An 11,379-nucleotide genomic window follows, 5' to 3' on the forward strand; every position below is an offset into this window, starting at 1 on the left:
CTGACACTGTCTGCTTGGTCTAAGCTTGTAGAAGTCAATGCCAGAGGCTTTGTCTCCAAAGAGACGCTCACACCGCTGGGAAGTTGCAACCGACAGCTCCATGGCTGTACGCCTATGACAGCAATATCCAAAGGGCTCTCACCTTACCTGGCTCCCAAGTGCAGCCTCACCAGCACGCCAGCTCTCGCAAGGAAGTCCAGCCTGCTTCCAGTGTCACTAGCGAGCATTGGCGAGCAGAACCTCTGCCAGTGCTGTCTGAAGAGAGCAACGGGAGATGGTTCTTCAGGAGCAGACCTCCGTTTTCAATCACAAGGACCTTAAGAAAGCCACGCAACCCCTTACAGAGAAGCCAGACTAGTCCTCCCCTCTCATGACGCTGCACAACTTTTCCCCATGGCTCCCTAGCCGACTCCCAACCTTGTTCATCCCTCCTCATCCCCTGCAGTCTTCCTCCTTGTCTGACAGCGTGCATTGGTCTGCCACCACAGCCAGGGTCTCTTGTGGTGAGCCTTGCTGGCCCAAACCCACCGATGAGCTGACTGCTCCTCTTGGGTGGCTCGAGATTCTCGAGCCACACCTGCAGGCATCTCCAAAGCTTCAGCTGGGGCTGGGTAGAGCCTAGATGAACCACAACATCCATGAGTGTCCCTGTCAGCTGTAATGGCTTGTACAAGCATAAACTTCTGAGACTCTCTGAAATCCTGCTTTACAGACCCTGCACCATCCTTTGCCTCACATCATTGCCTCCACCGTGGAAGCTTGAGGATGTGTCAGCAGAATGAAGGAATGCAGCCAGCAAAGCCAGGCATAGGGAAGAGAGAAGGCAGCAGGCGTGAAGAGGAGCGAGCAGGCTGTTGGCTCCTGGCCACACTGGTAAGTGTGACACCTGGGATAGTTTCTTTGATGACTTGTACAAAAGAACTGTCACAAAGGGCATCGGTGGGAAAGGACAGGCAAGTCACTGAAGAAGCAGCTCTCGCATCACGGGTATAACTGTGTCTGTTCTGACCTACCGTAGCCTTCTTTAGACTCCGTTCTGCAAAGTCAACTGTTTCTTCCTCTAGCCTCCTGCGTGTTTCACTTGCAGGGAGTTGCATACCCTCTGGTATCTCTCTAGCTCTCATGGATATGGTTGAAAATAAAGCAGGCAGCCGCGTGCCCTGGGCTCAGGGACAGGTGCACACCCGCAGGCAGGACTTGCCGTAAGCACGGCTGGGCAGTGCTGCTGGGACTGAGGCCTGGCCTTGCGTCCCTGGCAAATTCACAGCTCCCTCCTGGCCCCTGCCTCCTGGGCTCTGAGGTCCCACCAAATCACCCATCAGCCTTCACAAGAGTCGTTCCCAGAGGAGGAGACAAGGCCGCAGAGAGCTTTGGAGGTTGCCCATGCCAGGAGGATCAGCCCGTCATTTGTCTCCCTTCATCCTCACTGTCAAAAGCTCAAAATAGCCCCGCTCTTGCAAGACTCCTGCGCGGGGTCATGCCTGTTTGTGTAGATGATACGCTTCCACTAATAGCGCTCGAAGACATTCCTCGGCGGGTAGGTTGCCTTCTATATCTCAGCGCAACGTGCTGCCATGTAGGAGCTGGACAACTGCGTTGTGTCCTAAGACGGCAGATGCTATTCTTACCCCAGAGAGACTTGCTCCGGCACAGCTCCTTTCTCAGCTGAAATGTTAAAGATCAGAAGCAGGCCCGAGTGTGCTCTCCCTGGTAAGAGTATAAATCAAGAGTGGCCCCTTTGAAGTCTGTGCAAGGATGCTATGCCAACCCAGCGCCTGGGTGCTCGCCATGCCCTCCTGGGACGTGCTGTCCCATGGGGAACACAGCAGCTGCCCAGCAGGTACTTCCAGCAGTCAGCTGGGGCTCAGTTTGGGCTGGATAGGGAAATCGCTTCTCTTGTACACCAACAAATGAAAAAGGCGGGCTGGGCCGTAGCTCTGGAAGTGCGCGATTTTACAGTTGCCTCCCCTTGAGTCCCTGTGTGGGTGAGGATGAAGACAGAGGCAGGGCTTGCTCCAAGGTTCAGCAGCGTTGCAGAAGGCCACGTTCCCTTGCTCAGGCTGTGCTTTCACAGCACTCACTGAGGGAAGGTAGTAGGGCTGTACACCAGAGATCCCTCAAGGGCCACTGGAGTATCAGGGCTGCAGGAGAACCCCTGGCCAGGCCGGTGGCTATGACATGATGGTTATGGAGACCCAGCTCTGCCTGCAGCCTGACTCCACAAGCCCTTTGGAGAGCTCAGTAAAGCCAGCGTCACTGCCTGGTACAGTCACCACAGGCAATCAGGCAGAGGAAACCAAGGCCCAGAGACATCAGCTGGGACGGTGGCTGTGCCTTTCGCCTCGCCATGTGGGCTGTTGTTCAGAGGACACAGGCCCCGTCAGCTTTCTTCTCAGCTAGGATCTGGTCACCTGACACTCCAGGGACGGACAAGTGCTTTTAGGGATCCTTGGCAGAAAGACGACGGCATTATTACCAGGGGTCGGGAGTGGGGGGTACCGGTCACAGGGCTCCAGCAGGCTCCTGTCAGGCACGGGGAGCTCAGCCAGGCAGCAGCCGACTGGGCCCACTGCTCAAGGCACCCATTGCCAGGGGGTGGCAGCATGGAGCCACCAAGGTGGATCCTCTTCTGGGTGGCTGGTCCGCTACGGACCAGCAACTAGGTCCCACTTAAAAATGGGTGCTTTTAAAGCTGCTGAAACTTCCTGCCCCACGTATTATGATCAAATCACACCAAACAGGTTAAAATCCAACCGGGTGGGTCAGCCAGTGTCATGTGTTCACCACTGGGACAGAACAAAGACAGGTGGAATGGGCCAAAGAAGGCCTGGAAATGTTAGGGTCACCAATGCTCAAAGAAAAGACCCTGAGCTGACAGAAGCAGCCACTGGTGTTGTGTCTTTTGGGAAGGAGGGCATACAAGCACTTCGGCAGGGCAGAATGGGATCAGACTTAAAAGTAGCTCTGGGAAATTGAAGAAAATGTCTCTAATCTTCCGAAGGAAATATAATGAAGAGAAACAAAGTAGTTTGGGAGGATGAGATCAGACAGAGAAATGCATGGGGTTGTCGTCTGAGCCAGGGAGAAAAGGAATTGGGGGCACAAGTTTATACACACTCAACAATGTCAAACAGTTGCAAAACAGGTATAGCTAATGATCGCAAATATTAGTATAGGTACTCTTGCTATGGTGCAGGTTATGAATGTTTGCGTTCCTCAGCAATGGGTTATCTTAGTGAGTCTACAGTACTTTGAATAGAACACATTTTGTAGACCTCTTCTGAAAACAGAAAAATCTTTCTTTAGAATAAGGAGGAGAGGAGCCAGAATGACAAGTATAAAGAATATGACTTAGAAAAAGGTATGGATAGAACTTCATTCTTTAAGTCAAGAGATGAGAAAAGTAAAGACTGGGAGTATGAAAATAATTTTGTGAAATGAAAAAGATTTTCCTTAAGAGACATAGAGGGTTATATCGCCAGGACTATAACTGTTTAATTTGAAGTAAAAAGGATTTGGAGTAAATATTAATGAAATATTTGAATGAGAAAAACTGTATGGTAGAACAGAATATCTATAATATTACATGATCTCCTTTAGCCTATGCTTTTAAGGATCTGTTTTAGACAAGCATCTCCCAAGGCCTGTCTAGATATGGATGGTATCATATGCGCTTTATAGAAAAATAGCAAGTATATCAATAGCTTTCTTGCAACTGAAACTGTGGTGATCATCATGTCTATTTTTATGTTTACATTTCATAGTCAGCTACTGATCCTGCCTGGAAAAGGTGCTACAATTTCTGAGAACGTGTATATATCCCACTTTGCCTCATAATACCCAGCAAAATTGTGTAGACGTTAATAACTGAAATATTATTTTTATCTATTAAAAGCTGCTTTTTCCAGTTGGAAAGAGTTCCCATTTTAGGGTTCTGTTTGTTTGCTTCCCTGATCAACAAGGTTAGTTTGGGGAATATATTCTAAGGTATATAAAAGCATTGATTTTTCAAAATTGATAAATAAATAATTTGCCTTTAATTTAAGAAACACCGTAAACATCTTTTAAAAATGAGAACTGTTGTTATTTTTATGGCGCTATTATGAGACTGTTTTTTCAGAATTCTTTAACTTGTAAAAAAATACCTCTCTAATGGTGCAATATGAACTATAGCAATGTGCTAGCCTAAACAAGATACATCACACATAGCTAGAACATACAGAAAAAAAATTGCACTCTCAGGTTTTCTTTCATGCTGAACTAACAGTACTATTCACTTGAGGAGGCCGTAAATTATGATTAATTACCAGGATCCAAATAGCATACCAAGGGGAGGGAAACCAAACATTCCTTCCTCTTGGATATTTATTGCCATAACTGCAGAATGATAGCCTTTTGCATTGACACACTGTTTGTGGAGCTGGGCTGCCTGTCAGCTGACAAGTGCGAACTGATCATGGGGAAAACACTGCTCTAAAGTGGCCATAAAGGACCATCTCGGACAGAAAGTTTAAAATAGATACAGTGCATATGTTCCAACAGAACTGCTGCCCCACTGCAGATGATCTCAGATCTGTGAACTCCTGGGCTAGAGGGACATCTGTATCTCCTATAACTATTCTAGTTATAGAATATTTTGAAAGTATTCTGTATTAAAGGAAGAAACTTCTTGGCAAAGAGTTTGAGGAAATAAAATTAAATTCAACAGCTGAATTCTCCATAAATTTACCAATGAATCTGCCATACATCCAGGAAAAGGGCCTACAAAGAGGTCCTTTCTTTCTCCCGTTTCTACATGCATTAGTTCTCTTGAATTCAGTTTCAACACAGATAGGACTGTGGACAACATATATGCATCGGGGCACTAAGGGGTGAAATCCAGGCTTAGCAAATATATGAGGCAGCCAGCAGTGCAGTGAAGAGATGGCCCTGCTCTGAGACCTTGCACCCTGCAAGACACTGTTCACCTGGAGGCACTTCTCAGGGAGCAGCAGGCACTTTGAGGGACCTGAGGGACTGATTTGGAAGGAAGGCAACATACGCCTGTGTTGCTCAGCAAAGCAGTGATGGAGTGAAGTTGGCACTGCATCTTGAGCTGCAGCAGATTTGGGATACATTTTCTCAGGCCACAGTCCTGACTGAGATGTAAAACAACGTCCCCTGCTCCTTTGGACTCAGCATTCACTTCTCCTTTGGCATGAACTCAGATCTTTCCGAGTACTTTGTGACAAGCCACATGGAGAGAAAGGTCTGTCCCTGGTAGACTTCAGTGGGGTGAGTAGGGAATCTCCTCAGGACAAGGGATGCAAGAACTGTTAGAACACCCAGGTGCTAATCTCCCACATGGGTCACCAGCACCCTGACACCCTGGCTGCTGGCTATCTGGTGACACGTTGCCGTCATTGTCTTCTGCTGGAGCTATTCTGCTTTATACAACTGATTTGCCCTTCAGGAGGAGCAGGGACTTGCATCCTTCTTTCAGCATCTCGGATGCAGAGAGTAATTAAGGAAACATTTAGGCTGACCACCAAGGAAATCTATCTGCTAATGTTGCATAGGAGGCTGTGGTGGAGTCTCTGAAGTGACAGGAGCCTTAGTGTCTGGAAAAAAATTTCCCTTGAAAATACTATGAGAAAAATATCCTGCTGTAGTATAAATACGTACTGCAGATGAACTACAGCATAGTCTACCTTGGTACCTGGGAGATGCTTTCTGCAGTTTAATTGCTATTTTTACTTCCTCAAATATGTGACTCCCTGTGAAAATTCAGATGAAGTGTGAAAAAGATATATATTTGTAATGGTCAGTCAAAGATAATAACAGAGTGAATTGAACTGCATACGTAGATGTTTGCTTTCTATGAGTTAGCCTCAGTAGAGAATCACAGTAACATGCCATACATTCAGGGAACAGTTCATGGGTTCAAAAAGTGTTTGGACAAATTCATCAGTTAAAAATCCACCATGAGCTGTTAAATACCCAGACATCGTGTCTTGCTCAGGGCTTCCATAAATACTGGGAGTCAGGAGAGTTTTAGAGAAGTGCTGCTCTATGTTGCCTTAGGCAAGATACTGCTCCTTCCTGGGCATCACTTTCAAAGACAGAAAATTGCACTACATGGGCTTTTGATCTCACAAGTACAGCTTATTTTAGGTTATGCTACAGTTGCCTGCAGAGATTAATACCATGCTTCTTCCTTACTGTCTTTTCCTTCCCCTTTCTTCCTCCTCTTCCGGCTACTTGCTGTTTCAATTACCTTTTTCTACCCAGTGGTCTCCCAACTTGCCCACCCCACTCACCTGCTCTGTAACAGGAGCCCCTCAGCTGCTTTGGTGGGTGATAGAAAGGGCATCCTGAATGTCATCTCCTTGGCCAGAATCTACTGCCCAGATCTCTTCCGCTGATGTTAGCTGTGGAGACAGGAGGAGTGTGAGTAATGGTGCACCTGTGGTGCACATTTGAAAGCTGCCCATCCTCTAATCCCAGATTGTGGGTTTTGTTTGCCTCTCATGTTCAGTTAACTCATTCTGAGGACTTCCAAGAATATCACTCTGTGGGAAGCTACTTAGCCACAAATTTGTCATCAAAGTTCCCCCTAGGACAGACATATTCACTTTCCTTGAGATGTGGTGAAGGTAAATCACAACTGCATTAAGATCTGCAGAAATTAGTTTCTGAATAGAGCAGAAGGGACAGGGAATAACAAGGCCATTATGGCCCCTTCATGGCCAGCCTGTTACATCAGCTTGTCTTCACAAGTGCTCACATGTAGACCCAGAAATTTTTGCTTACATTTGCCACGGTAAAGAATGGATGGCCCACACTGCTTTTCAACCTGTAGGTTTTAAGTCTCGTTAGTTATGATCCTCAGTAGTTCTTCCTGGGAAACCATTTATTGCTTCCAGCAATTCTCTCAGCCCATTCCTTCAGCCACACTTATCAGAAATGTTAGTTTAATGGCACATTTCCTAACCACATGACACATCAATGGACTGAGCACGTTCTGCACATAACATTGAAAGCATGCACCTTAGCAGATCTACACTGCACTGATAAATAACCTTTTAATATGGAAAATGTGCTCTTACCATCTCCAGGGTTCAGTGTTCAGGCACATCCTAGCAGAAGTATAGGGATGAGCAGTTTTGCTACAGAGCAGTGTTCTGACATTTCTGCTTGTCCTGTGCTAACATTCCTGTGAGCTCTCATTTTACACAGAGGGCAGCAGAAATGCTGCTACAGCAGAGGCTGGACATTCTCTGTCAGACTGTCCATCACAGGCTACAGAGCAAACTGATCTGTCTAGGCAGGCCCTACAGTAATGACAGCATGGCCAACAACAGCACTTGCAAGCTGAAAATCCTGCAAGGAGCGATTTGAGTTCTTTTTTGGGGGAAAATCATGAGCAAGTTAGGGAACTTCAGGCTCCATCCTATATCATTGTTCTTTCTAGAAGAGTCAGAAGTGTAGCTCCATTCCACATGATTTTTGTATCTCCTGGGAAAGGGTCTGTCACTATCCCAGCCTCTGCTGTTTTGGGGTGATGGTGGGTTTTTTTTACCTGGGAAGTGCTATATGTTAGCCTGATTCCAGAATAGAAATGCCATTTATTCTGGGGGGATACTATTCCATTCTGTATGTTACCGAATCTGGCCAGAAAAAGCATTAGACCAGAAGGCGGTCTTTTAGTAGCTAGGTCTCACATTGCCATACATGTTTTTAAGGTAGAATCAAGGCACTGTACAAAATATTTTCTGGAATAATTCTGGAATTCATTTCCTGGTGGAAGTGAATTTAAGCAATCCATGCTGAAACAACATCCTTTTTGAAAGATTCCTGCAAATACTAACTGATATCTAAGGGGAGGGCTTAGGCAACGGCTGCCATTCACTATTCCTGGCATAATGCCAAACAGTTTAGCAGACACAGGGGAAATGAAAGAGATGAAGGCAGTGTCTCAGCATCCTAAAGAGAAAGAGCCTGCAGAAATAAAAGCAGGAAAAGAAATCAGAGCAATTGCTCCTCAAGCTGAATAATTTCTTCCCTGCTGCCTGTACTCTCAGAAATGAGAAGCTGTTGGGACGTCTCTGCAGAAACACCTCGTGGCCTCAACAGCAATCAACTAGGGGAAGTAATCCTGGTTCAAAATCAGCTTTCTGTCTGCAATACCTTACAAGTATCTGCATCATGCTCTAGTCTCCAGCCTGGGTTTCAGTTTGTGTTATTTGCTCAGGATCTGGTCTACACAGATGCATGAATATAGATTGAATTAGGCCTTTTCCTCCTGAACAACAGCCCACCTAAAAACCTCAAGCACTGTTAAATGCATCCAGTTATTCATTGGTAATCTCTGCAGAACAGACACTTTGTTCACATAACTCAGATTGCACAGTGCTCCCTGTGGCTTCTGTAGAACACAAATAATATGATCTATCTCACCACCTGGGTCTCACTCTGTCTGATAAATGAAAGTTGTTTACTCATCTCACTATAAGCTACAATGTAGACAATATGGAAAAAGTCACCATTTTTGAATATTTAACTTAGCTAAAATTCTCAGGATAATGAAAGGAATCTTCAAAATGCTGCAGGAGGTATGATTTAGCAGAAAAGGCTGTTAAAGCTGATCAAAGATCTCGTAGCCTACTAGAGAACTATAAATGGCCTAACCCAACCGTAACAGAGCAGCCTAAGGAAAAAAAGCATACGTTCATACGTACATACAAATGTATCCCAGCAAAGCACCTTTTCAACTATATCTTCTCAACCTGCTATCTCTGTTAATAATGTGTACCGCATGTGTTTGTAGAGAACTGGTGACACACTAAGGGGGCTTAACTCAAAAGAGGTTCAGTGTGCCTGCCTGCACAGCAGCCAAGCTTCAAGGCAGGGCTGTGGACAGTGCATCCACCCAGAACACATCCTTACCTACTGGTAAAGAACCAAGATCTCAGAGACAAGGAAAGGATGCTGAGTACACACATCCCTCCCATGCTGAGGAGAGTGAAGAACACAGACCTCTCATTTTGTAGTCAAACGCTGTATCTATGGGGCTGCCCAGCAGAAGATAACTAATAGTGGGACTAGCTTTGTTTTGGAGATAAAGTAACTAGGGCTTCTGTGCTCTACTCTGAACTCATTGCTCTTTGTGCTGGGCCTCACCCTTCCCGCTTTGCAGTCATTCTCAGAAACAGCAGGAGCGCGATGCCAAAAAGCTAAACCCAAATTCCAGAATGCCATACATCCTGTGAGGCAGACGATCTACTCTTTAGTTGGTACTGGGGCATTCAAAATCTTCTCTGACAACCCAACCTGTCAATCCATGTGTGGACTCCAGAATCCTTGGATTTCCTCACAGCTCAGATGCTGCAGAAGAGGGAACTGCAATTCTTACAAAAATTAGTTGACAAGTGCTCAATCTCCACATGTTAATGGGGTGAGAATGTAATTGTCAGCTGCTCAGTTGCCCCACTCCTTGTTTCATGGTGCAAAGCTCCTAATAACACAATCAATTTCCTGAAACAGTTCTCCTTGAAATCTCCTTGGCAAGGTAGCACAGGGGCTGCAAGATACTGAGGGCAATGACAACCTAAGGGATGCATCTGGGCAGTCACCTGTGAGATACTGGAGGTCAGTTGGGTGGTTTCTTGCCTGTGGTACAGTTACTTTGATTCTGTGGATCCCTTCAACCTTCCTTCCTGGATCTGATCCTAACGATGAGATATAATGGAAGCTGCTGAGGGAACTTGTGGACTCCTACCCCTTGGAAGTGCAGATACTTAGCTGAGAAAAACACTCATCCAGTTGTGTGGGACTGGGACAGGCTGGGTGTAGCACTGCAAAAGGTGTGAGCTCATTGCACTGTAGCTATACAGACCTTGCATAAAGGCAGTACTCGGCCAAGCTGGAGCCATACCTAGATAGTCTCCCATGGTGCAGAAGGCAGCCACCTGCACTTCCAGAAGGGACTTGTGGCTGCTGGCAGTTGTGTTTCTGTTGCGATAGGTGTGGCCTCTCATGTGGAGAATCATAGGGAAAAAATGATCCATAAGAGCATATTTCCTACCTGAGCAGAGGCTGAGCAGCTCTCAGCTCTCTCCAGCCTCATAGGGCTCACTAATGGGGGAGGAGACGACAAAGGAATCTCTTTTTAAATGGGCATTATGGGCCTCACATAGGAGGCTCACAGATCACTTGTCAGTGAGAAGACCATGAATTTCATGTTGTGCACCAGAAACAGTACAGGTGGACTTACCTGGTCACAGCTGCAGGCTGCTGCCCTAGGCAGTCTTTGGCTCCCCTGCTTCTTCTGCATCAAGGTTATATAGGATGAGAGGAAAACTTGCCAAGCCTCCTGCCAGGGTAACTGCTGATGACATGACATTAAGGGACAGAGTGAGATCAGTGCCATCTTGAGATCTCCTGCTAATTGCTTATGTGAATGAATTCTCTCCACTTTTGCAGGGGGTGAAAGTTTAATACCATTGATGCCAATCTTCAGGAAAAGTCGCATGAAAGAGTGGGTGAGGTCAGTGCAAAGGAGGAAACTACTTATCTTTTGGAAAGCACCCTCCATTTGGTGGGGAGATTCCATGGATCAGGACATCTGTTTTGATATCCAGCAACTGGATGCCCACCTGACTTGAACACACCACCTCAAAATGTCTGTGAAAACCATGGTGTGGCTACTCTAGGATAGCTGCATGGTTAAAGGAGTCTAATGAGAGTAACAAAGGTACCCAATGCTATTGTGAAAGCATGAACTGTGTGACCTTGATACTGTGCTCCTTCAAAGACTTAGATAGGAGCTCACCAACTCAGCTACCTTTCTGTACTGCAATTCACTGCTGCCAAGGTCAAATTTTACACCATACATACTGACCCCTGAGAAGATGCCTTCTTGAACTTTGCTGGTTGATTCCCACATGGTCCAACTGGCTTTGCTTTAGTTGTTCCTCTCTGGGCAGAAAAGAAGACCAATGGGCCTGAAATGGAGGCCAGAGGCTTGCAACCATGCTTCTTTTCCTGTTATTGCAACTGGCCAGGAGTTCCTGGTCAGCTCAGTCCAGGGTGGAAGGAGTGGAGGACCTAAGCAGGAGGCCTGAGGGTGGTTCCATGACAATGACATGGAGATACTGGTCCTGGAATTTCTTTCTAACCAGACAGGTTACAAGGCTGACGATGCTGCTCTAAGAAGCAGAGCAGAGAGTGAGGTTTGCATTGTGCCACAAACTCAAGAGCCTTTGACAGTGCTCCACTTTCACACTTCACCTGTGCTCATGCGTGCCCCTCTTTCTCCCCAGCTCGTGCTCGCTGAACACAAGGGAAGGGAAATCACATTGTAGGGACTTACAGAAAGTGGGATGGGATCTGTTTTCA

Source organism: Gymnogyps californianus, chromosome 19 (genome assembly GCF_018139145.2).
Source record: "Gymnogyps californianus isolate 813 chromosome 19, ASM1813914v2, whole genome shotgun sequence".
NCBI classification, from domain to species: Eukaryota; Metazoa; Chordata; class Aves; order Accipitriformes; family Cathartidae; genus Gymnogyps; species Gymnogyps californianus.